Here is a 27273-nt window from a genome sequence, read left to right on the forward strand (position 1 = left end):
AGTTTGAAAATAGGCTGCTTTCAGCCTTGCTTGAAATCAGGAGTGGAAGAGAGATACAGGGATGCAGCGCGGAAGGAGGTTTGCTGTTCTCCTGGCCTGAGGGCTGAATCGATTCCACAGGTAACCTGGCTTGAGCCTTCCACTTCATATGGGAGAAAAGGGAGGAGCAAATGGCCAGGTGCCTTGCCCCAGGTCACACAGTGGCAGAACCTGAAGCCCTCAGATCTGCATGCTCCCAGCTGCCACCCTATACCACAACACATGGGGAATGGAACCTCGAGAATTGACTTTAAAAAAATCTGTGAATCAATAGCCTGGTTTGGTGGTGCATACCTATAGTCCTAGCTACTCAGGAGGCTGAGATGGAGGATCACTTGAGCCCAGGAGTTCAAGGCTAGCCTGGGCAACATAATGAGACCCCGTCTCAATAATAATTAATAATAGTATCTGTGAATAAATTAAGAAAGACAAGGAAGAGACTGAATTGTGTGAACCTCCAATTTTAAATTGTGTTAACTTAGATAAAAGCCTATTTTTAAAAAATTGTAATCAAAATAGCTGATGCTAACAACGGTGATCCCAGCAAACACTTATATGTTATTCGTTATTTGCTTGGCATCATTCTGAGAGTTTTATATGTATAAATTTATGTAACTCCCATAACAACTTTTTGGCCTAGATTTTATTAATTTTACACGTGAGGAAAACTGAGACATGGGAGCTTAAGCAACTTGCCCAAGGTCACACGTTTAGTTGGTTGGAGAGTTAGAATGAATATTTAGTTAAATATTTGCTGGAGCTGTGGAGAGCACTGGCTGGCTGTCTTCTGCTGCCACAGCTCTGCACTTGGCTGCTCACCCTGGCCCATGGATGGGGGTGTCTGGCTGAGCTCCGGGATTAATGGCCCTCTCCTGCTTTACAAGAGAACTTTGGAGTTGGGGCTCCTTGACATAAAACTAATTTGTGTCCATAGGTTTATGACATTACTTTCTTTTTTCTTTTTTGTTGGGGAGGGAAGGAGGAAGGGAGGAAGGCAGGAAGGGAGGGAAGGAGGAAGGGAGGGAGGAAGGAAGGGATGAAGGAAGGAAAGGAGGAAGGGAGGGAGGGAGGGAAGGGAAGGGAAGGAAGGAATTCAAGCAATGAGAGAAACATTGCCAACCTGGATCTAGAGATTTACAAGTTGATTTCTTTTTTTGAGAGAAGGAAAGAAAAAAAAAAATGAGTAAAGGAGAGAAAGAAAGAGGAAGAGAGAGAGGGAGGGTGAATGGAAATATTGCTTTATTCTGAAAAAAAAAATGGGTATTAATAACGGCCAATCAATGTTTCATTTAAACCTATGAGTAGGTGTGATGTGTTATTGACAAGAATGTATATTTTATGTATTTGAAGTGGAGAGCTCTATAAATATTTATTAAGTTTACTTGTTCCAGATCTGAGTTCGAGTCCTTGATATCCTTATTAATTTTCTGTCTCATTGAATCTAAGTCTCTATGTATCTGGGTGTTAGGATCGTTGGCTCTTGTTGTTGTATTGATCCTTTTACCACTATATCTTTGTTGCTTTAAAATCTATTTTATCCGATATGAGAATTGCAACTCCTGCTTTTTATTTATTTATTTATGCTCTCCATTTGGTTGGTAAATCTTTCTCCATTCCTTTTTTTTGAGTCTTTGTGTATCCTTGCATGTGAAACAGGTCTGGATGTAACATGCCGTTGGGTTTTGGCTGTGTCTTTTGATTGGGGGATTTAGTCAATTTAAATTTAGGGTTACTGCCATTTGATGTTAACTGGCTGTTTGATCCGTTCATTGATGAAAATTCTTCTTTATGTTGGTGCTCTTTACTTTTTGGTATATTTTTAGTAAGGCTAATACTGGTTGTTTCTTTCTGTGTGTAATGCCTCTTTCAGAAGCTCTTGTAAAGCAGGCCTGGTGGTAATAAAATCTCTGAGTACTTGCTTGTTCATAAAAGATTTTATTTTTCCTTCACTTGTGAAGCTTAGTTTGGCTGGATATGAAATTATGGGCTGAAGGTTCTGTACTTGGAGGATGTTGAATATTGGCCCCCACTCTCTTCTGGCTTGTAGAGTTTCTGCTGAGAGATCTGCTGTAAGTCTGATAGGCTTGCCTTTGTGGGTAACCTGACCTTTCTCTCTGGCTGCCCTTAGTATTTTCTCCTTCGTTTTAACCCTGGTGAACCTAATGATTATGTGCCTTGGGGTTGCTCTTCTTGAGGAATATCTTTGTGGTGTTCTCTGTGTTACCTGGGGTTGAATATTGACCTGCTTTGCTAGTTCAGGAAAATTTTCCTGAATAATATCCTGAAAAGTATTTTCTAGCTTGGATTCATTCTCTGTGTCACATTCAGGTACACCTATCAAACGTAAATTTGGTCTTTTCACATAGTCCCACATTTCTTGGAGACTTTGCTCAATCCTTTTTATCCTTTTATCTCTAATCTTGTCTTCTTGTTTTCTTTCATTAAGTTGGACTTTGACCTCTGTTATCCTTTCTTCTGCTTGAACAATTCGAGTGTTTAAACCTGTGCATACTTCTCGGAGTTCCTGTATTGTATTCTTCAGTTCCATTAATTCACTTATATTCCTCTCTAAGTTGTCTATTCTCAATAGGATTTCGTCAAACCTTTTTTCAAAGTTTCTAGTTTCTTTACGTTGGGCTACAACATGTTCTTTTAACTCACAGAAGTTTCTTATTATCCATTCCCTGAAGCGTGATTCTGTTATTGGGATGTGCTCGTTCTCCGTCAAGCCTTGTTCCATTGTTGATGTGGAACTGTGATCATCTTTAGAGGGTGAGGCGTTGATTTTGAGTATTCTCAGCATTTTTACGCTGGTTTCTTCCCATCATTGTAAATTTATCCTCCTGTCGTCTTTGAAATTACCAAATTTCAGATTAGGTCTCTTGATTGGACGTCCAAGTTGTTAGTTCCCAGGGCCAGAACGGCGGCGTTAAGGCTGATGGTGCTTTTCTGCCCAGGATTCTCCTGTCTGGCTTTCTTCTTGTGTCCGTAATGGGTGACTCTGCCTTGCCCGGACTCCAAACCTCGGTCAGAAGGGGAACCAGTCTCGTTTACTCTGTGCCGAGAGCTGCCGTGCTGAGGTGCCGTCACAGCTGCTGCGCCGGTCTTAGGAGTCGTGCTGGGGGCCCGTGTGGGTCCTCCAAACCTCGGTCAGAAGGGGAGCCAGCCCTGTTTACTCTGCTCCAAGAGCTGCCACGCTGAGGTGCTGGCGAAACCACTGCGTCGGCCACAAGAGTCGCGCTGGTGACCTGTGTGGTTCCTCCACTGGGGATCTTCTGCTCCGTGAGCAACCAGAATTTGTCTGAAAGTGTGGCATCCTCTAGTTCTCTGCGCTTTGACTGAGAGCTGCAATCCCGAGCTGTTATCAATTGGGCATCTTGGATCGTTCTCCCGACATTATTTTTTATGTTGTCAGTGGGGCAGTGTCCTGGTAATTGCTGTTTTTTTTTTTTTTTTTTGACAAAGTCTCATTCTGTCACCCAGGCTAGAGTGCAGTGGTGCGATCTCAGTTGACTGCAACCTCCCTGTCCTGAGTTCAAGGATTCCTCTGCCTCAGCCTCCTGACTAACTGGGACTACAGGTGCACGCCACCATGCCTGGCTAATTTTTGTATTTTCAGTAGAGACGGGGTTTCACCATATTGGCCAGGCTGGTCTCAAACTTCTGACCTCGTGATCTGCCTACCTCAGCTTCCCAAAGTGCCGGGATTACAGGTGTGAGCCACCACACTCAGCCATTGTTCTATATTTGTCCCTTTATAGTCACTGGCTGGGAGCTTGCTTAAACTGAAACTCTAGAGCATTGAAAGATTTTAGTTTTTCCTAGATACAAAATAGAATTTCAGGGGCACAGTTAATTTTAGGGTCTGTCCAGTTTTCTCTTTATCAGTGGAAATCCACCCCAGATATTAGAAATAAGGACGAGGAAAAAATTATTTAACTGTGATGGAGGAATCTAGTCATTGGACCAATTTGCTTCAAGAAACACCAGAATTATTAAAATACTAGAATTGATTTTCTTTCTTTCTTCTCTCTCTCTCTCTCTTCTTTCTTTTGAGACAGGGTCTTGCTCTATCACCTGGGCTGGAATGCAGTGGTGTAATCATAGCTCACTGAAGCCTCAACCTCCCCAGCTCAGATAATCCTCCCACCTCAGCCTCCTGAGTATCTGGGACCTAGAGAGTCTTGGGAAGATGCACGCACCACCACACCCAGCTAATTTTTTAAAAATATTTTTTTTTTTACGGGCACAGTGGCTCACACCTATAATCTAAGCACTTTGGGAAGCCGAGGTGGGTGGACCACCTGAGGTTAGGACTTCAAGACCAACCTGACCAACATGGAGAAACCCCGTCTCCATTAAAAATACAAAATTAGCAGGGAGTGGTGGTGCATGCTTGTAATCCCAGCTACTTGGGAGGCTGAGGCAAGAGAATCGTTTGAACCCGGGAGGCGGAGGTTGTGGTGAGCTGGCACCATTGCACTCCAGCCTGGGCAAGAAGAGTGAAACTCCATCTCAACAAAAAAAAAATTTTTTTGTAAAGATTATAGTCACGAGCCACCACAACTGACTCAGAATTGTTTACAAGCCCTCGAGTTTGGAAAACCATCTACAGATGTTATGATATGCCCAAATAAGAAAGCATCCAAATTGAACTGAGAGCACAAGGAACTACCCTGGACAGAATAAAAGTGAAAACTAGGTGAAAAAAAATATTAAAGAAAGGCAAGGATGTGGGAAGTAAAAGAGTTCCTCTTCAAACTTTCCTTTCTTGTTTAAGAAAAATTCGTAAGTGTTGGAAATAATAGTTTGTTTTAAACACTTTCTCCAAAAGCCTTCTTGCCTTTTTGCTAAAAGCCCTATCCTATGTAGCTGTAAGACACGTGCACAGGCACATAGTACATTCTATGTCCTCGCACTTTAACCAAGATATCTGTGCTGGACGTGCTCACAGGCATGTCAGCTCACAGCCTATGTTCCTTCCTTATTTGGACTTCCTTTTTTTGCTCTCCATTGCTTTTATCTGTTTAGGAAAGTTTCAAGTTATTAGCCAATCAGGTTTTAGTTTAGATTGTGAGGTCTGGCTGCAGCCAATGGAGGTAAGACACAGCAGTAAGGACAACCCAAAATGCGTAAGAAATAAATATGTCTGCTTTTCTTTGTTCATTGTACTCTTTTGGCAAGATTGCCCATGAGAGAACCCTTTCTGCAGGAATTAAAAAAATTGCTTTGCTGAGAGATCCTTTGTCCCAGTACTAATTTTTCTTTTTGACACCAAAGAGAAAAATATTATACATAACAAAGGGCATTATTGAATACTTACTATGTGCTAGTCTTTGGCAGGGTATACTTCTCTGTCCCTTTAATGTGGTCCCATTCTCACTCCTGATTTTTTCACATTATTCACCTCAAAGCGATGTTAAGAGAAGCAGTTAGGATCAACAAGAGAGTCTTGTTTCTTTTTGGGAGCTCCACTCAGAAGGCTCCTGGAATCAAACTTGTCCCGGGCTCAGAGGAAAAGGACAGACTCTATTCTTAACTGGCACCCAAGGGCAATGATCGAAAAGAAAAAGAAAGTATGGAGGAAACAGAGAAGGCAAATTCTGTGTGGACTCAAAGGTGGCCTGTTGAGAACAGTAGCCAAAGAGCTTTTAGCATCCTTTGGATTCTAAGTGTGTCTGTGACCCAGCTACAAGAAGACTGAGCTCTTTCTGGTAATGGTCAATATCTGTATGCCCTTCCAGATGCTCAGCTGTATAAAGGCAAAACTCCATCTAGTCCAACTGTCACAGTAGCCCTCTGAGCTAAATATTATATTTACACAAATAAGCAGGCTGAGATCGATAGCTTACCAAAACTCAGGCAGCTAGTAAATGGCAGAATGAGGTCTAAAACGCAGGTCGGGAGTTTTGAAACTGATATGCCTTTCATTACTCCAGATGCTGGTTAAATCTCCAGCCCAGCACATAAATGCCCGCCTGAGTTAGCATACTTGTGTGTGTGTCCGAGACCTCCATCCCTTTTCTTCCCCTCGATTCCTCCTCCCAGGGGCTCAGGGCCCCTGATGTTGCCCTGGGGGAGGCCTTTGCAACATCAAGAAGTCCAAGGAGAGTGAAGTGACTGCTGTGCCAGGTTGAGTCAGTGGAGGAATGCAGGTGTGTCAGCGGGTTCCCAGGGGCCCTTTCCATCACCAAGGCACTCAGTAACAGGCTATCAGGACCATTCTGAAATAGAAAGCATCAAATGGCCCAGGCTGTGGCTTTGAGTCGCCACCGAGGTGGCCAGCACAGGAAGCATTAGCACATCTTGCTTTTCTAGGAATAAAAGAACCGCAACTGTGTCCTTGAGTGTGTTAAACAATGTTAACTAGAGGGAGGGGTCAGGAGAGAGGTATGTGTGGTGGTTTATGGGCAGGAGATGAGAGAAACCACATGGCTCATTTGCCCGGCACTAATGGATCTGAAGCGAGGAGCCTGAGGCCAAGGGCACTGCTGTCTTGAAACGAGAAGAACTCAGAACAAGGGAAGTCCATTAGTGTCATGTTTGTGTTTCTCCTCCTCTGAAGCTGGATTCCAAGCTCACAGGGAGAAACGACCAACAGTTTCCATCCTCAAGAGCTTTTTCCTGTTATTGTCAAATTATCCCAGTAGGGAAAAGGCAAAAAAATAATAAATAAATAAATAAATAAATAAACCCCAGCAGTGTAAGTGGAGGCATTCAGAAGCATACTGGGAAGCCTCTCTCCTCTGCCCAGGCCATAGCTCCGATGCCTTAGGACGATGTTAACTTGATAACTGGAGTAGGGGCTTGCCCTTTCACCCCCCACCCATGCAGATTTTCAGCAAGAGATCACCTTGGGTCTGAATCAAGTCCTGCTAACTAAAAAGTCATCCAAAGGCATCCGGTTTACAACATGACCTATTAATCAGGATCATCATGTACCTTAACTCTGAGCCATCACTAATTTCACCAAAGCAGAATTGTTTTGATCTACAGAAATCAAAACTAACATCATTAAAATAATAATATCTAATATGTACAAGCACTTACTTGGGGCTGGGCATTGTTTTAAGTGCTTTACAAGTTCCAACCCATTGAACTCTTACAGTGGTGCCAAGAGGTAAAAAAATTATCTTATCTCCACTTTTAAACAAGAACACAGAGACACAGTGGAGTGTTTCATCATCTGTTGCCACTTAACAAACTACTGCAATACTTCGTGACCTAAAACAACAGTTTATTGTCATTATCTCATGTTTCTGGGAAGCAGGAATTTGAAGGGCACAGAGGAAGCAGTGCTACTCTTCCCCATGGGGTCCAAGACTACAGCTGGGATGATTTGAATGGGGGTGGGGGAGCTGGCCAGGTGTCTCTGCATGGTGCCTTCACAGGGCTAGCTTGAGTTTTCTCATAGCATAGTGGCCTCACCTTGGCTGGACTCCTTCCATGGAGCCCCAAGGCAAGTCGTCCAAGAGATCTGAGTGGAAGCTACAAGGCTCCTTATCAAATAGCCTAAGAACCCACAGGAGGTGACTTCTGCCACAGGCAAGTCATTAAGACTAACCAACATTCAAGGGAAAGGGAATTAGATTCTACCTCTAAATACGAAGAAAAGCAACAAATCTAGACGCACTTTCAGTTTGCCACAGTTAGTAATCAAGTCACATAACTGGTAAGCTGAAAAATAGCATTTAACCTCGGCACTCTTTTGTAATTTTTAGAATTTATTTTAATTTTTAATTTTGTAAGAATGTAGTACTGTATATACTTATGAGGTAAATGAGATGCTTTGATGCAGGCCTGCAATGCATCATCATGGAGAATGAATGGAGTTATCCATTGTCTCAAGCATTTATCCTTTGTATTATGAACAATCCGATTCTACTCTTTTAGTTATTTTTAAACATACAATTAAGTTATTATTGACTACAGTCACCCTGTTGTGCTATCAAATGGTAAGTCTTATTCATTCTTTGAATTTCACTGCTGTCTAATACCGTATTACACACAGATCACCCTAGTTTTTCTTTTTTTGAGAAGTAGTCTTGCTTTGTTGCTCAGGCTGGGGTTCAGTGGCATGATCTTGGCTCACTGCAACCTCCGCCTCCCAGGTTCAAGTAATTCTCTGCCTTAGCCTCCTGAGTAGGTGGGATTACAGGCATCTGCCACCATGCCTGGCTAATTTTTGTATTTTTAGTAGAGACGAGATTTCACCATCTTTGCCTGTTCTTGAACTCCTGACCTCATGATACACCCACCTTGGCCTCCCGTGGTGCTGGAATTACAGGTATGAGCCACTGTGCCTGGCCCACATTCTTTATTTTATTTTTCTGTATCCATTAACCATCCCCGTATCTCCTCTCCCTCTTCCCCACAGTTTACTTCAGATTTAGGAGGTCCATGTGCAGGTTTATTACAAGGGTATGTTGCATGATGCTGAAGTTTGGGCTTCTATTGATCCGGACACCCAAATAGTGAACATACTACCCAATAGGTAGCTTTTCAACCTTTGCCCCCTTCTCTCCCCTTTTTTTGGAGTCCCCAGTGTCTATTATTCTCATTTTTATGTTCATGTGTACCTAATGTTTAGCCCCCACTTATCAGTGAGAACATGTGGTATTCGGTTTTCTGTATATGTGTTAATATGCTTAGGATAACAGCTTTTAGTGCATTCATGTTGCTGCATAGAGCATGAGTTCATTCTTTTTATGGTTGCATCATGTTCCATTAATCCAGATACTCTTAACCATTACATCTGGAAGTTGAATTTATATATTGTTGAAGCAAGTTCAGTGGCCGACGGATATTCTGGCATTCATTTGTAGTTCAGTTGTTTGGAAAATTTATGCTTTCTTCTAGAGGTGCAATGTTTCTTTTCTTCTTACCTTAAGCATTTGTTAAACACCAACTTTGTGCCAGGCACCATCCTAGTTGTTGGGGATATCAAGCAAGCAAACTACTGTCCTTGCTTTTCAATGTTGATATGGTTTGGCTGTGTCCTCACCCAAATCTCATCTTGAATTATAACTTCCGTAATTCCCACGTGTTGTGGGAGGGACCTGGTGGAAGGTAATTGAATCATGGGGTTGTTTCCTCCATACTGCTCTCATAGTAGTGAGTAAGTCTCATGAGATCTGATGGTTTTACAAGGGGAAGGTTCTCATTCTCATTTTTGCCTGCTGCCATGTAAGAACATGCCTTTCATCTTCCAGTAACGTGAAACTGAGTTCATTAAACCTCTTTTTTCTTTATAAATTAACCAGTCTCAGGTATTTCTCTATTAGCAGCATGAAAACAGACAGCAAATGTCTTGTAGTCTAATGAGGGGAAAAAACATGTACTTAATTATTGTTCAATGTAATTAATACTGCACGATAGGAACTAACGTGAAAATAGAGGAGAAAACACCTAATTCTAGTTTAGGGGCTAGGGAGGCTTTCCAAAGGAAACAAGGTTTGAGTTACATCTTAGAGGGTTAAGAGGTGTTTGCCAGGTGTTATGGACTGAGTGTTTACGTCCCACCAAAACCCTTATGTTGAAGCCCCAATCACCAGTGTGGCAGAATTTATAGATAGGGCATTTAAGGAAGTTATTAAGGCTAAATGAGGTCTTAAGGGTGGGTCCTTGATCTGATAAAATTAGTGTCTTTATAAGAAAAGACATCAGACAGCTTACACTTTCTCTGCCACGTAAGGACACGGAGGGAAGGCAGCCTTCTGAAAGCCAGGAAGAGAGCCCTCCCAGAAACCGAATTGGCCAGAACCTTGATCCTGGACTTCTAGACTCCAGATCTGTGGAAAATAAATTTGTGTTTAAGCCACTCACTTTATGGTATTTCGTTATGGCAGCCCCAGCTGACTAAGACACCAAATAAAAAAGGAAGGAAGACTATTCCAAAGAGAAGCAATGGCATATGTAATTGAAATGAGACTTAACAGAGCAAGATCTATGTAGGGAACCAGCAGTAATTCATCAGGGCTGAAGCACACAGTATTTCTGGGGAAGCAATGGGAAATAGATCAGAAAGATGCTAAAAGCTAGGTGCTTTGATTTCCTAGAATTGCTGAGTTAACCAGTCCTGGGGCTGCCTGACCTCTGCATTTCTCCTTATGTGAGATAAGTTTTCGTATTGTTTGAACCATCTTGGCATAGTTTTCTGTCCTTTGTATTCTAAGGTACTTGAATCATTTTTGATAAATTTTAGCTGCATGTTACAAAAGTACCAGAATAATTATGATTTAAATAATATAGACTTTTAATTGTTTCTTAATAAAAAATTACCTGACGTTGGCAGGCCAGGCCAGGCCTACATTTCATGATGGCAAAGCCTAATATCTCTTTATCAAGTTGTTATGCCCTTCTCAAGAGATAGCTTCAGGATTGTGTTACAGGGTCCAGCTATCGCATTTTCATTCTTACCAGGCAGATGGGAGGGGACAAGGGATGCCTCGCACATCTTCCTTTTTTTTACAGACATAAAAACTACACACACACACACACACACACACACACACACACACACATGCACACACACACACTCTCTCAACACTTTTGCTTTATGCCACTGGGTCATATGCCATTGGGGCATGTCTGTCGCAGCTTGAACAGTTGTCTTTTCTTTGAATAGCTATGCTTCCAGGTAAAAAATCTGCAGGTTTTTACTAAAGAAGAAGAGGTGTAGGAATATTGAGGGATACTTGCTAGTCTCTACCATCTAGAAAACCTCTCTACATCCATCTAGATGATGGTGCAGTGCATGGGCGACTGAGGAAAGAGTGGAAATTCCCAGAGAAGATTTTGTAAAGTACTGTGAGAATAATTCTAGTGTAACTGGAATTTTGCCATAGTTTCTGACTTGCAGTCAGTTTCCTGCTGGAACAATGTGTATTCTTTCTCAATGTTCCTCAAACCACTTTCCTGAAGTGTTATAAAACTTTTCATCCTTGTTGAGAAGAGAGATAAACATAAAATAGAATATTTTGTCAGTGGCACATATATTCTTGTTATTGCATAGTATTTTATGGTCTATAATGTGCTTTTATATCATATAGCCCACATGGATAGCAAAAAGAAGCCATGTTAAAGAATCATTCTGGTTTTGACTGTTGCAGCCACTAGAATCTTGATGGCAATATTCAGGTGTGGTATGCCATGTTCAAATATTTACAATAGGTCTGAAAGGGCTTCCTAACTCAGGGCTGAAGGAGATGGTTCAATAACTGAATATATACTGGAAATCGATAAACTATACACTTTAGCAAAGCAGTATAAGATCATTTATAAGCAAAAACAATGTATGCTTATCAATGGGGTGTAGACCATCACTTTCTCCTCTCCTACTGGTGAACATCCCTAGATGGTGAATAGTTTTCCGTGGCTTCCATAACAAAGTACTGTGAGCTGTGTGGCGTAATCACGGAATTTAGGCTAGATGTTCAAAACCAAAGTGTCAGTAGAGTGGGTTCCTTCTGAGGGAAAACATTGTGAAGGGAATGTTTTCGTCTATCTCCTAGCTACTGGTGGTTTGCTTCTGATCTTTGACTTATAAATAGCTTTCTCATCAAGTCTTTGCATCATTTTTCTTCTAGGAGTGTCTGCCTCAGTGTTCAAATCTCCCTTTTGTAAGGACACCAGTCATATTGGATTAAGCCAGTCCCATATGACATTTTAAGAAAATGGATTACCTCTGTAAATACCTTTTTGCAAATAACGTCACATTCTGGGGTACTGGGGATTAGCTATCCAATATATCTATTTTTGGGGTGATACAAGTCAACTCATAGTAGATGCGTATTACAGTTTAGATTTGTCTTCTTCTGAGTTGTGGGGAATTTCCTCTGACGTCCTACATTCCTCCCAAGTGATATGGTGCATATTTGTTACAGCGCTGCTATCATCAGAATGTTTATGTCCTCCCCCAGATTCATATGCTGAAATCCTAACCCCCACGGTGATGGTATTAGGAAGTGGGGCCTTAGGGATGCAATTAGGTCATGAGGGCAGAGCTCTCATGAGTCAGATTAGTGCCCTGATAAAAGAAGACTCCAAAGACCTAGCTCACTCCTTCTACCACATGAGAACAGCAAATACTATCTATGAGGAAGCAAACAATCACCAGATACAGAATCTGCTGGCACCTTCATATGATTTGGCTGTGTCCCTACCAAAATCTCACCTTGAATTGTAATCACCATAATCCCTATGTGTCAATGGTGGGGCCAGGTGTAAGTAACTTGATCATGGGGGGGATTTCTGCCATACTGTTCTTGTGATAGTGAGTGAGTCTCACAAGGTGTAATGGTTTTATAAGCATCTGGCAATCTTGCACTCTTTCCATTCTGCTGCTCCGTGAAGAAGGTACCTGCTTCTTTTTTGCCTTCTGCCATGATTGTAAGCTTCCTAAGGCCTCCTCAGCCATGTGGAACTGAGTCAATGAAACCTCTTTCCTTTATAAATTACCGAGTCTTGGGTATTTTTTCATAGCAGTGTGAGAACGGACTTTCTAGTCTCATTTCTGTTACTTAAAAGCCACACAGATTATGGTATTTTGTTATAGTATCTCAAACAGATTAAGAGAGACACTTATTAGTAATTTCTTATTGTTATTTTTCAGAATTCACATTAAATATTCACATTGTATCAATATTGCTGAGGAGACTGGATTCCCCCCCTGGCCCCCACTCCAAACTCCTTGCAAAACACTAGCCACTTGCTTTACTTTTACTACGGGAACCATTTTAGGGTGTTTCATCTGTGTTTGATTCCCTCATTTCTTCTTAACACTCTGGATGCTGAAGTTATATGCTGTATTTGGTCTCCTCTACTCTCCTTTTCCCCCCTCAACACTTGCTTTATTTTTTTCTCTGCTTGTTGCATTGAAAAAAAAAATCCTTTTAGTAAAAATAGTTATCTTCTGAGTGGATTCTAATATCTCCTTCCCATTAAGCTGTGGCATCTTCTGTGTAACACCATTAAGTGTGCCCTCTGAGAGCTCAGGGACAGTTTCCCGTTACCAATACAGTGTTCTTGTGTGCTCTTTCCTTATTTTGGTCTAGTCAGTAATGTTTCCTGATATTTACAACATCTCTCTGCTACCTATAGCCCCCTAATCAGAAGAATTGTGCTGATGGGGCCAGGGTGGGCTGAGGGTAGCCCATTCTTGACTTGTCTGGAGGTATCTTGCATGGAAGATGGTTTCATGGAGGACATGATGTCTTTCTCTATCATTCAGGGTGATTCATTTCAGGATTCTGTCTAAATTATTCAGTGAGCACTAACCAGACAGGTGGAGAGAAACAGAGATGCAATGAGAAAGAGTTCAGCAGACCTGTCTGGCCTTCATGGGGGGATTTGGGCTCTGATGGCTTCTTTTGCTTCAGTTTAAATCCTGAGAATCAATTTTCCTCTCCCCGCACTTTTTAAGTGGTTTTCACAACCAAGAACACCCTAACTTATTTCTAAACTTTTTTTCCCCTTTTTTTCTTTTTTTTTTTTAAACATAATTTGCTCATCGCAACAATCTCTGGAGGCTCAGAAACCTTTAAAATATATTCCAAACTTGATATTCCACATTAAATGGTGGAGCTGAGACTGAAATGTGATTCTTTTGATAACAAATGTTATGTACTTGACTTTAAAGTGTTACACAGCTATTAGTGAAAATATGCTCAGAAACAAAGCAAAGGATGGTATTATCTGCTTAAGAGCTGTGATGGTACTGGGCAAGGAGTATTTCAGAGGTTTCCTTCCTTTATCTTTCTAATTTCATTGGATCCTCAAAGCAAACCTGTGGGATAGAGACACAAGAAACATCTTTATTTCAGTTTTATTTGTTATTTGTTTATTTAGGAGACAGGTCTCACTATTTAGGAGACAGGACTCACAGGGTCTCACAGTTGCCCAGGCCTGGAGAGCAGTGGTGTGATCTCATCTCACTGCAGCCTCAACATCCCAGGCTCAGGTGAACCTCCCACCTCGGCCTCCTGACTAGCTAGGAGTGTATCTTCAATTTTAAATGCAGAAACTGAACTTCTAGGCTTGGCCAAGGCCACAGAACCAGGACATGCTTATAACAGTGATTAGGTTATTTCTTTTTAAAGACCCTGCCCCATCAGTGACACATATTTCATTTTGATAAATGTTTTTAGGCAGGAAGACAGAAGACAGTGAAGGAAAGATGGAAAGGAGGAAGGAAAATAAAGGAAGAATGTCTTTTCACAGTCTTAAGCCATGGCCAACACTCGGTGAGCAATGACTCAGTGCTGGTCACTACCCCTTCAACCAAGGGTTCTACCCACTCCATGCTCAGCAGTCCCCATGCTTATTTCTTAGAAGTTGTGTTGGAGATACCTAGGGCTTGATTATTCTGGTACTCAGTGAGTCATCCTCTCCTCCATCTGTTTATATAACAAGTCTAACCACAGCCATTGTTGCTGATTACATGCTGGAAATGACCTAACAATGTTTTATTTAATGATCTCCAATCATTTCCATCTGGTCTGTGGGTGGCTGCACAGTCATTATTCATCAATGGAACTTTGCAAACACAAACACATATGTATGTATGTAATGAAACCTCAATAATTTACACTAATTGGAGAGAAGGCCTATTTGAGTTAACAAAAAGTAAGAAATGCTGTTTTATTACTTTCAAGCTCATGATGTAATTAACCACCTAATAAGCATGTGGAAAGCGCTGGAATAGGAGTCTTCTGAGCTGGACCTTGATAAGGAGAGAAATGAGATAAACATGAATATGCAGCCTGGGTCACACAGGATGCAATACCAGAGCATGGTGGCCACATCTCAGGGTCTGACTTATGTCCAGAAATGTAAAATTGTAGGTATTGCAGGAAGTACTCTACTCTGTGAGGTTAAAAGGCGTCCAAGTGCATACAGCAAATAAATGAATCATGCAAAACAAAATTATATGTGACTGAAACAAAATTTAATGTTAATTTGTTAGTTTTATCTGAAGTCATTTTTCATGTGGACGAATATATATGTTGGCTAATTAGTATATTATCATCTTTCTTTTGGGAAAATTCTCAGCATGAATCAATATTGATCAATTAGGTTGCATTCTGTTGCAAGTTACAGCAACTACAATTCAAAATAGGTGACACAAATGGGGGTTTCTAGAACTGGAAATCCAGAGACCTGGAGTTGTATTGATTAGGCATTTAACAACATTATCAAAGTCTGATTTTGTTTGTTAGTGTGTTTTTGTGTGTTGTATGTGCATATGTGCACACACACATGCCTTGTCTCTGCCTTCCGCAAGGTCATGTTTCTATGACTTAAGAAACTCTAAGGCTGGTTTCTCTTATGGTGGTAAAACAGCTGCATTGCTTTACATCTGTGTACCATGTGGCCCAGAATGGAGTGAGACTCAGAGAGGGGGAGGGAGAAAGAGCAAGATAGGAAGGAAAGGAAAGGAGAGTGGGGGAAAAAGGAACTGGGGTCCTAACATACATTACTCTTAGGAAAGTGCATGGGAAGCATAGAATCAGAGAGAAATGAATTTCCTGGATGAAACCAGCCACTGTTAACGAGCTCATGGCTTCCCCTCTCTTAGACAGGGATGGGGGCAACATAGCCAATTCATGTTCTTTCATTGCCCTTTCCCAGTCCCAATGCAAGCTATGCTCCTTTTCCATTGCCGTCTTTGGAAGATTACAGTGAAATTCATTAGGCCACAGCGCTTCCCTCCACCATAAATTGTATTCGAGTTACACATTCCTGAAAATGTATCTCAATTACTTGTACTAGACTTGGAAATATCCATGTTTTTTGGTGCTTAGGGTGATAGATCTTTTCCCATTTTGTATAGATTCCTACTGGTTTTCTTCTCAGAGAGAGAGTCCTAGTTAACAGGTTCTGGGGAACATTAAATTAACTTAGTCTTTTCTGTATGGAAGCCACTGAAATAAATTTAGGGTAATATACATACATTATTTCATCTATTCTACAGAAGGTGTTATTCTTATTTAGAAAGGTTGAGGATCCAACCCAAATTCGCACAGCCTCTGAAAGGTAGAGCCATGGCTTCCCACATGTATTACAGTCCTCTGAGAAGTAAAGTACAGACATTAGTTCCAGCCCTGCCATTTTCCATGTGTGTGGTCCTGCTTTCTTCATCTGTAAAATGACAGGGGTGGAGTAGATGGTTTTTGAGATTGTGTCTGATTCTAAGATGCTACGCATTTATGTATGCATGAGTGGATGCTTTGCATTTATGTAACATTGTACTTAGTCTGTTTTTCCTAAGTGGATAAACTCAGGTATAATTAGTAAAGTGTAATAGGCAAATAAATTTGGCAGAAACTTGAAAACTCTATTTCTTTTTTAGCTGTTTAAATATTGCTCTTGAAAATGTCTTGAAAAGACCAAAGAGAGACTTCAACTCCACTGTGGTGAAATGTGGGTGCCAAAATCAGGGACTGACTTACCTTGGGGATATCCAGGATCTTTTCCCATTAAAAATAGTGTCCTCATCTTCTCTGATGCCTCTTATGGTCTTGATAGAAGAGCTTCTTCATAGGATCTGAATAGTGACTGAGCTGAACTTTTATCACATGGATTTATCTTTTAAAAAATGAGCTCTGAATAATCTCAACAGGGAAGAAAACTAAATCAATCCCCCCAGGCGTGGTTAAAGTTACACTTGTGTAGTAATCGCCGTGTTTTCCCTAGTACCCTCTACTTTGTCAGACAATGCAGGGCAGTGGCTACTGAGCCTCAATCCCTACTGTGTGGTGTAAGAAGGAGAAAGTTTGAACATATTCAGGGAATTAAAAAAAAATAATATGGATTTTTTTATTTTTATTTTTTGAGACAGGGCCTTGCTCTGTTGTTCTGGCTGGAGTGCAGTGGCATAATCTCAGCTCATGGCAGCCTTGACCTCCTGGGCTCAAGTGATCCTCCTGTCTCAGCCTCCAGAGTAGCTGGGACCACAGGGGCGCACCACCAAGCCTGGCCAATTTCTTTTCTTTTTTGTATTTTTTTATAGAGATAGAATTTTGTCATGTTGCCCAGGCTGGTCTTGAACTCCTGGACTCAAGCAATCCATCCTCTTTGGCCTCTCAAATGCTAGGATTATAGCCTGATCCACTGTATCCAGCCTAGGACTTTATGTTTTTAGAGCAGTTTTAGGTTCATAGCAAAATATAGAGAAAGGAAGATTCCTCATATATGCCTATGCTTATACATGCATATCTTCCCCCATCATCAACATCCCCCAGTAGAGGAGCACATTTGTTACAGTTGATGAGCCTACATTAGCACATCATTGTTACCCAGAGTCCATGTCACCCAGGTAGTAAGCGTAGTACCCAATAGGTAGTTTTTCAACCCCTGCTGCTCGACTTCATGACTTTTTCTTTCCCACCTAGTAGTCCCCAGTGTCTCTTGTTCCCATCCTTATGTCCATGTGTACCCAATGTTTGTCCACCACTTACACGTGAGAACATGTAGTGTTTGCTTTTCTGTTCCTGTGTTAATGTGCTTAGGATAAAGGCTTCCAGCTGTGTCTATATTGCTGCAAAGGACATGATTTTTTAAAGGGCTGTGGAGTATTCCATGGTGCATATGTATTATATTTTCTTTCTTTTTTTTTTTAGACAGGGTCTCACTCTGTCACTCAGGTTGGAGTTCAGTGGCATGATCAGAGATCACTGCAACCTCAAACTCCTGGGCAATCTTCCTGTTTGAACCTCCCAAATAGCTGGGACTACAGGCATGTACCACCACACACAGCTAATTTTTTTTTTTTTTTTGAGACGGAGTTTCGCTCTTGTTACCCAGGCTGGAGTGCAATGGCGCGATCTCGGCTCACCACAACCTCCGCCTCCTGGGTTCAGGCAATTCTCTTGCCTCAGCCTCTCGAGTAGCTGGGATTACAGGCATGCGCCACCATGCCCAGCTAATTTTTTGTATTTTTAGTAGAGAAGAGGTTTCACCATGTTGACCAGGATAGTCTCGATCTCTTGACCTCGTGATCCACCCGCCTCGGCCTCCCAAAGTGCTGGGATTACAGGCGTGAGCCACCGCGCCCGGCCCACACAGCTAATTTTTAAATTTATTATTGCCCAGTTTGAGCCCAGGTCTCAAATCCTAGGCTCAAGCAATCCTCCCACCTCAGCCTTTCAAAGTGCTGGGATTACAGGCATGAGCCACTGTGTCAGGCTGACCACATTTTCTTTATCCAATCCACTGTTGATGGGCATCTAGGTTGATTCCATGTCTTTGCTGTTGTGAATAGTGCTGCAATAAACACACAAACACATGTGTCTTTTTTTCTAGAATGATTTATTTTCCTTTGGGTATATACCCAGTAACGGGATTGCTGGGTCAAATGGTAATTCTGTTTTTAAGTTCTTTTAGAAATCTCCAGACTGCTGTCTATAGTGACTGGACTAATTTACATTCCCACTAACAATGTGTAAGTGTTCCCTTTTCTCAGCAGCCTTACCAACATCTGTTATTTTTGGTCTTTTTAATAGCCATTCTGACTGGTGTAAGATGATATCTCATTGCGGTTTTAATTTGCATTTCTTTGATGATTAGTGCTGTTGAGCATTTTTTCATCTGTTTGTTGGCTGCTTTTATGTCTTCTTTTGAGAAGTGTCTCTTTATGTCTTTTTTCCCACTCTTTAATGTGCTTACTTGTTTTTTGCTTATTGAATTGTTTATGTTCCTTATAGATTCTGGATATTAAAACTGTGTCAGAGGCATAGTTTATGAATATTTTCTCCTATTCTATAGATTATCTAATTACTCTGTTGATAGTTTTTCTTGGTATGCAGCAACTCTTTAGTTTAATTAGGTCCCACTTGTCAATTTTTGTTGTAATTGCTTTTAAGGACTTAGCCATAAATTTTTTGCCAAAGTTGATGTCGAGAAGGGTATTTTCTGTTTTTTCTTCTAGGATTTTTATAGTTTGAGGTCTTCCATTTTAATCTTTAACCCATCTTGAGTTAATTTTTCATATGGTAAAAGATAGGGGTCTGGTTTCCTCCTTCTGCGTATGGCTAGCCAGCTATCCCAGCACCACTTTTTGAACAGGGAGTCCTTTTCTGCTTGTTTGTTTTTGTCAACTTTGTTGATGGTCAGATGGTTGTAGATGTGAGGCTTAATTTTGGGTTCTCTATTCTGTTCCACTGGTCTACATATCTGCTCTTGTAGCAGTACCATGCTATTTTAGTCACTGTAACCTTATAGTAGTTTGAAGTCAGATAATGTGATAACTCTGACTTTGCTCTTTTTGCTTCGAAGTTCTTTGGCTATTTGGGCTCTCTTTTGATTCCATAGCAATGTTTTTTTCTAAATCCGAGAAAAAAGATGTTGATAGTTTGATAAGAATAGCAGTGAATGTATAGATTGCTTTAAGCAGTATGGCTATTTTAACAATATTGATTCTTTCAATCCATGGGCATGGAATGTTTTTCCACTTATTTATGTCATCTATAATTTCTTTCAGCAATGTTTTGTAGCTCTCCTTATACAGATCTTTTACTTTCTTGGTTAGATGGTTAGATGTCTTCCTCGCTATTTTATTTTTGTGTGTGGCTATCGTAAATGGAATTGTGTTCTTGATTTGGCTCTCAGCTTGAATACTATTGGTGTATAAAAATGTTACTGATTTGTCTTCATTGATTTTGTATCCTGAAACTTTACTGAAGTTATTTATCAGTTCTAGGAGCCTTTTGACAGAGTTTCTTGGTTGTTGTAGGTATAGAATCATATCAACAGCAAAGAGAGATAATTTGACTTCATTGTTTTATTTGGATGACTTTTATTTTTTTGTCATGCCTGATTGCTCTTGCTCAGACTTCCAGTACTATGTTGAATAGGAGTGGTGAAAGTAGGCATCCTTGTCTTGTTCCTGTTCTTATGGGGAATGCTTCCAGCTTTTGCTTATCAGGGAAATTTTAAAAAGGTTACTTACATGTGTGGGCCAATTGGCTTAATTAAGAAAATATGAGCTTCAAGTCAAGGCTAAGTAAAAAAATAAAAATAAAAATAAAAAAAAATGAAAGAAAGAAAATGATGCCTAACTGGCCTTTCTCTCAGTCTTTTCTGCCACAAAACTAGTTTAGTAGTGCAGTGAGCACCAAACCTGGAGTCCGTCCAGAGTTGAAACTTCAAGCTCTGCCACTTCCTAGTTGTGTAACCTTTCAGCTCAGACATTATACCGTTGCTTGTTTTCCATCACCATAAATTTGATATGGGTCTTTTTCCTGCTTCTTTTCATGCCTACAAATTTTTGATTGAATAGCAGACATTGTTAATGTTATGTTTTGAGGTGTAGGTTTTTTTCCAATCCTTCAATTTTATTAGGCTTTATTCTGGGATGTGGCTAAGTTACTTGGAAACAAATTGATCCTTTTGACTTGCTTTTAATCTTTGTTAGGGAAGACCAGATCAGTTTTTAGTATAGGATTAATTTAGCCTCATTGCTAAGGTGGTAACTTTTGAGTACTGTATTTTGTACCCCATGTATTATGAGGTATTTTACTCTTGCTACTAGAAGCAGAATATTCCCTGACCCTGAGTGAGTTCTGGAGATTGCTCTTTTCTGATGGTTCTCTCCCTGTTCGGTGGTTTCCCAACTAACACGTGTGCTGATTAGTGTAGACTACAGATGCAAGGGGTACCTCTGCATCTCTGTGTAGCTTTCCTTCTGTGTGGTTGTCTCCTTTACAGTATTCTGCCTAGAAATTTTAGCTGCTTGGCCTCCCAGAGCTCCAAACATTGTGTCCTTTAATTGCTAGGCTCTGTTTGGTTCCTCCCTCCTTTAACGTAGCCTGGGAACACCCCAGACAGTGAACTAAGGCATCATAGGACTCATCTTTTTGTTTCCCTTCTCCCTTTTTTTTTCTTTTTGAGATGGAATCTTGCTCTGTTGCCAGGCTGGAGTGCAGTGGTGCAATCTCGGCTCACTGCAACCTCCACCTCCCGGGTTCAAGTGATTCTCCTGTTTTAGCCCCCTGAGTAGCTGGGACTACAGACTCACACCACCATGCCCAGCTAATTTTTGTATTTTCAGTAGAGACGGGGTTTCATCATATTGGCCAGGCTGGTCTCAAATGGGGTTTCACTATGTTGGTCAAGATGGTCTCAATCTCTTGACCTTGTGATCCACCTGCCTTGGCCTCTGGAAATGCTGGGATTACAGGTGTGAGCCACCATGCTTGGCCTGTTTCCCTTCTCTTAAGAATCACTGTCCTGCTTTGCGTATTTCTCAATGTCTGACAATCAATGTTTCACATGTTTTATTTAGAGTTTTAGATTTAAAGGTGGGAGTGTAAATCTAGTCCCTGTTAGTCTATCATGGCAAGAAGCAGAAGTTCATATCTGGCTTTAGGAACCACAGCCCCACTTCTCACCAGCTGTGTGGCCTAAGCAAGTTACATAAACTCCCAACCCTCAGTTCCTTCAGTGGTAATGTGTAAAAGTACAGTAATACCTACTTATAGTAGGGTTGTGAGAATTGAATAAAATAATTCATGTGATGCACTTAGTCTGTTGCTTGGCACACAGCAAGTAGTTATAAAATTCTAGCAATGATGATGATATTGGTGCTTAGAAAACATCTGTTCATACTGAACTCAAAGCCACAAGTTTCTCAATGCCATTAGTTTTATGTCTATAAAGTGTCTAGAACTGGATGTGGAGCTGTGCACCTGTTATCCTAGTGCTTTGGGAGGCTGAGGCAGGAGGATCACTTGAAGCCAGGAGGTTGAGGCTACAGTGAGCCCTGATCACACCACTTACTGCAGGCTGGGTGATAGAGTGAGACCCTATCTCAAAAAAAAAAAAAAAAAAAAAAAAAAAGAGAAAGATACCGAGGCCAGCTCAGTCATAGAGACCCTCACCCAGGCGGTGCTGAAGAAATTAAGAAGCAGACACCCAGGTAGAAAAGCAAAGTGGGACTATTGGGGGGCTGGCAGCCTTTGGAGCTGAGAGCCTCAGAGGGCTGACAGCATTCTGGGCTGAGGGCCTTGAGCAGACTCTGACCCACGTAGTTTCTCTGAACAGGTGATTATTATTAACAAACAGGTGCTCTGTGTTTTCTCATAGAATCAAGATAAACTAGGTAGGCAGCTGGTGCCTGCTTACCACTGTCCTTACCACGAGGACAAACTAGAAAGTCTTCTCCATGAGGGAGCCACGGGGGCAGGGTCACATATCCTGTGCTTAAAGAATTGTTTTAACCGGTGTATGATATACATATATTGTTTTACTACTTTAGAATGCCCCAAGAAGTTTTCCACTTGGTGGGGCTGGCCAGGTTTTTCTTGCCACTGTTCTTAGCAAACAATATAGTCCATCATACACTCAGCAGAAAGAAATACTTTGTGTTTTATAAAAGGAGATTTCAGTTCCCAGTGACAGTTCCCACATGGAGTATATTTAACCTCATGAAAAACAACTGTCCTTATTTTCACCTTTTCTCTGCTGACTAGTTACCACGTTGCACACAGACTCATATTTGGGAATCACCACTCTATGTGTTCCTTTTAGCTGCTGGTCCATCTCCCCCTGGAGTTCCTGCCACTCCAGTGTCTGGCTCAGGGCTTGCCGTACTCCTTAGTTTGAATCCTCCTGTTGTACCCTCCCAGGGGCCGCTGCTGCTATGCTGGCAATACTCATTGGAACAGTAACAATTGCTCAATGCCTGTTTTACTCACTACTGCTTGAGGAGTAACTCGATCACTGTCACAATCAGAGTAGCTTCCAGCTACCTTTAAGTATTTATCAAATCGCTTTCATCCGAACTCTGGGTTGACTTTCCTTGGAAGTGTTCTCTTATTAAATGCTAGCTGGGTCAGGTGACTGTGGCCATCTTAGCCTATTACGTCATTTCTCCCTCCTCTGAATTCAGGGACCAGAGGCTTCTCAAATTGTTTCCTGGTGCATCCCCATGGTGAAGGAAAATGACAGAGGACTTCTGGAGGTCCAGGAATATAGATCTACGCTGCCCACACATACAGGAAATTTATTTGAAGTCTCATGATTTAGCGGAAAACTGGTATGATTGTTTTATTCTACTCTAATTATCCACTTAGAAAACCTCTTTTTTAGTTACTCACTTAAAATGAAGGGTCTAAATGTCCTGCTTGAATGTGTTGATGTCTAATTCTCCTTGACACCAGTGCTGTATGCCACAAGAGTCAAGTTTCAGAAAGTCTATGTTCTGCTCATTTGGTCTTATGACCCTTGAGAAAGAAGATAAATAGGGCTGGAAAGTTTTGTTGCAAAGAGAAAGATGGGTGACCAGGTGCAAATAAGTATAATATTCAAGCCTGGCTGGGTCCCTCTGGTCACCTAGACGCTTGCTAATCAAAGCATAACCTGAAGATCACTTGGAAGACTGTTAGGTAAGCAGAATCTAATGCCCATCCCAACCTGCTGAATCAGAATCTGCATTTTAATAAGATCTATAGGATATTAAGAAGCACATTAAGGTTTGAGAAGCACTATCTAGAGAAATAGATCTTTACAAAATAAAGCTTAAAAAAATAACAACAATATGACCGGATGCTCAACATTACCGATCATTAGGGAAATGCAAGTCAACACATTAGGAAAATGCAACAACTACCATGATCAGTTATACGTCACTCCATTAGGATGGCTGTTAGAAACAGAACAATGGAAAATAGCAAGTATTGACCAGGAAATGAGGAAATCGGAAGCTCTGTGAGCATTGCTGGTAGGAATGTAAAATGGCAGAGCCACTGTGGAGAACAGTACAGTTCCTCAAAAAAGTAAACATAGAATTATAGTATGATCAAGAATTCCACTTCTGGGTATAGAACCAAAAGAATTGAAAGCAGAGATTCAAATAGATGTTTGCATTCCTATGTCACAATAGATAAAAAAATGGAAACAGCCAAAATATTCATAGATAGATGAATGAATAAACAGAATGTGGTATATACACATGGACTATTATTCAGCCTTACAAAGGAATGAACTTCTGATATATGCCACGTCATGGATGAACATTTAAGAAATTATGCTAAGTGAAATGAGAAATAATCCAGACAGAAAAGACCCAGTGTTTTATGATTCTATATGTATGAAGTACCCAGAATAGTCAAATTCATAGAGACAGAAAGGAGAATAGTAGTTACTAGGGGCAGAAGGGAGGGGAGAGTAGGGATTTATGATTTAATGGGTATAGAGTACCTGTTTGTGATAAGAAGGTTCTAGAGATGAATGGTGATGATGGTCGCACAAGGGGATGAATGTGCTTAATGACACTGAAAAATGTTTTAAATGGCTAGTTTTATGTTCCGTATAATTTACCGCAAGAAAAAGTAATAACAGTCATAAAGGTTTATTTTAGAAAATTTGGAAACTATGGAGTGAAGAAAATATTCAACACTCAATCTCTAGAAATAAAAACTTTAAGAGTTTAATATATATTTATCTTGTCCTTTTTATGCAAGATATATTTATCTTGTACAAGTTTCTAATGACTGTGGAATATGTCATTTTGTGTTTTTGTAATCAAGGATAGGAATGGACACCATCAATGAGCACTCTGTGTCTCTTTTACTAACTCAGTTTTTTTTATTCTCAGAAAAACATTGTGAAATAAATTTTGGAGCGTCATTTTCCTGAAGAAAATCTTAGAAAACATGATCAGGTTTGTAGGGGAGAAGAAATATTTTCTTACACATCCAGAGTTTATAGCTGAGATATCTGTAATAAAAGGTTAATCAGTGAAAAGCATACAAATTTATTTAATACAAGTTTTATGTGACACAGGAACTTCCAGAAATGAAAACCCAAAGACACAAGGAAACAGATTTTTATGCTAAATTTGATGAAGAAACGGACAGTTGTGAAGTATTGGACAAAGGGGGTACGATGTGATGGTAACAAACTGGGGGAACTCAACGAGGTCTGTTTGCTGTGATTACTCTCTATGTCTTCAGAGACAAGGTTGTTCCTTTTTTCTGGGCATTAGGAGGATACTTCTGGAGTGAGGGTCTTATCACCTGCTTTGGAGAAAAGTGAGGGGAAAATGAGAGACTTTCCTCATCTGCTGTTTTCTCAAATACCAAGCTGCCATACTTCGTTTGGGGTAGTGTGTCCTGAACCCTTCAGGATCATATAAATGGCAAAGAAAGGATTTAAAGCACATCTGTGTGTTCAAAAACACCATATTCTCCCCAGGATCCTACACTGCCTATAGCATTGGGAGGCAGAGTTCAGAAACCCAGTTCACATTCATTTTACAAAGCAATAAATTGAGGATCAGAGAAATTAATGTAACATGCCACATATTATAAGCCTTGTATCGCACATTTCCATTAGTATCTGATGAGGCGTTAGGTGTGGTTTCTGAGGTAGTGTTGGATCTTCCAGAGGGTGGGTTGGTGTTGACCTGCGTCACCTGAAGGTCTGCACTGGAGCGTCGTACATGGGGTGGAGTCAGCTGTCCCTTGGACTCCTAATTTATTCTCTGGGCTTGAGGCAAATCAGAGTCTCCTAGGCACAATAGTGCTGGGGACCAGGCTGCTGCCAGGTGGAATGTTCTGTTTGTTTTGGTCCAGAATCAGCCTGTGGGCGAATCCTTCCTGGAGAAGATGAAGGTGCAGGTGGGGAGTGGCCAAGCACACCATGTGGCAATCCTGCCAGCTAGTGGCCGCATAAGGAATGGGCCTAAACCCACCCAGGATGCTGCAGGCTGGGGACAAAAATACTCAGGTTGACTTGAAGTCAGAGGGCACGGGCTTCCTCACCTTGCTCTAGGTCCCTCTGGTCACCTAGGGGAGGGGCTCGGGGAGACCTGAAGAGATGAAATGATGTGTTCTAGGTATTTTCAAAGTCAGAATTAGAATCTGGTCTCTTAACATCCCAGCTCTTTTTAGTCATTTATTAAGAATGGTAAGGAGGCCGGGTGCGGTGGCTCACGCCTGAAATCCCAGCACTTTGGGAGGCTGAGGCAGACAGATCACCTGAGATCAGGAGTTCGAGACCAGCCTGGCCAAAATGGTGAAACTGCATCTCTACTAAAAATACAAAAATTAGCCAGGCATGGTGGTGGGTGCCTGTAATCCCAGCTACTAGGGAGGCTAAGACAGGAGAATCACTTGAACCCGGGAGGCAGAGGTTGCAGTGAGCTGAGACTGCACCACTGCACTCCAGCCTGGCTGACAGAGCAAGACTTCATCTAAAAAATAAAAATTAAAAAATTAAAAGCCATCATGGAAGAAGTAGCATTGACAGACATTGAAGGACTATTAAGATTTCAAAAGGTGAGTGATCTTACAATAAAAAGCACCCAGGAAGGGTAAACTGCATGAGAAAAAGTGTGAGAGCAATTGGGGAAACGGAATAATCCATTTTGGCCACATATTGTAATTCTGGGAGCAAGGCAAAGAGAATAAGACCTCTAGAAAGTCTACTCCATTTAGCAGTAAGGAATGACTGGGATTCCAAAAAGCCCTGATTCAAATGAGTGATGAGTAATGTTCCCAGAGTACTTCCTCATTCCATGGGATTTTAACAGGTATTTGGCAGAAAAATGATTACGTGATTAAATATGCTGGAAAAAATCTTTAATTAAATTAACGTAGTTTATTATTTTACTTCTCTGGATTTTTAGTTTGCAGATGTGCATTGCACTGTGGAAAAAATTTTTGAACATTGATGTTTTAAGGAACCAGTGTTTTACAAAATGGAATTTTGAAAATATTCCACTAAACGTTTTGCTCTTACTTGGGTTTTACGTTTTCCTGATGAAGGAGATCTGAATATACTTAAAGGTAGAAAAGAAAGATGCAGAAACAAAGGAGTGTGAAGATCAAGAAGAAAGGAAATACGGTAATTCTTATAAGGATCAAATCTTGTTATATAAAGCATTGTTTTTCTAAAAGATAAAATGTATGGGAATATGCTTATTAGGAATTTTCTAAAAGCTGCATTTAGAATATGCTACTTTCCATGTAAGGCAGAAGGGAAAATGAAATATACATATATTTGCCTATATTTACAAGAAGAAACAAAAGGTATAAATCAGAAAACATAAACCTGGTTATATACAAGGAATTGTTGGGGTGGAGATGAATGGGGTAGAGGGAATATAGGCGGATGTGACACTTTTTGCATATACTTTTTTTTGTATCATTTAGACTTTTGAAAGCTTTTAATTTAGTCAATTTATTTAAAAATATTTATTTATTTATTTATTTTTGAGACAGAGTCTTGGCT

The 27273-nt window shown here is 40.8% G+C and overlaps 1 long non-coding RNA gene across 1 annotated transcript; it reads left to right on the plus strand.

Moving 5' to 3' along the window:
• LOC118143248 (uncharacterized) lies at positions 1-27111 on the plus strand. The gene is made up of 3 exons (XR_004727486.3): positions 1-120; positions 22928-23074; positions 24635-27111. It is a non-coding gene; the product is annotated as an uncharacterized LOC118143248 (long non-coding RNA).
• The last annotated feature ends 162 nt before the right edge of the window (positions 27112-27273 follow it).

This window comes from Callithrix jacchus, chromosome 7, assembly GCF_049354715.1.
Source record: "Callithrix jacchus isolate 240 chromosome 7, calJac240_pri, whole genome shotgun sequence".
In the NCBI taxonomy this organism is placed as follows: domain Eukaryota; kingdom Metazoa; phylum Chordata; class Mammalia; order Primates; family Cebidae; genus Callithrix; species Callithrix jacchus.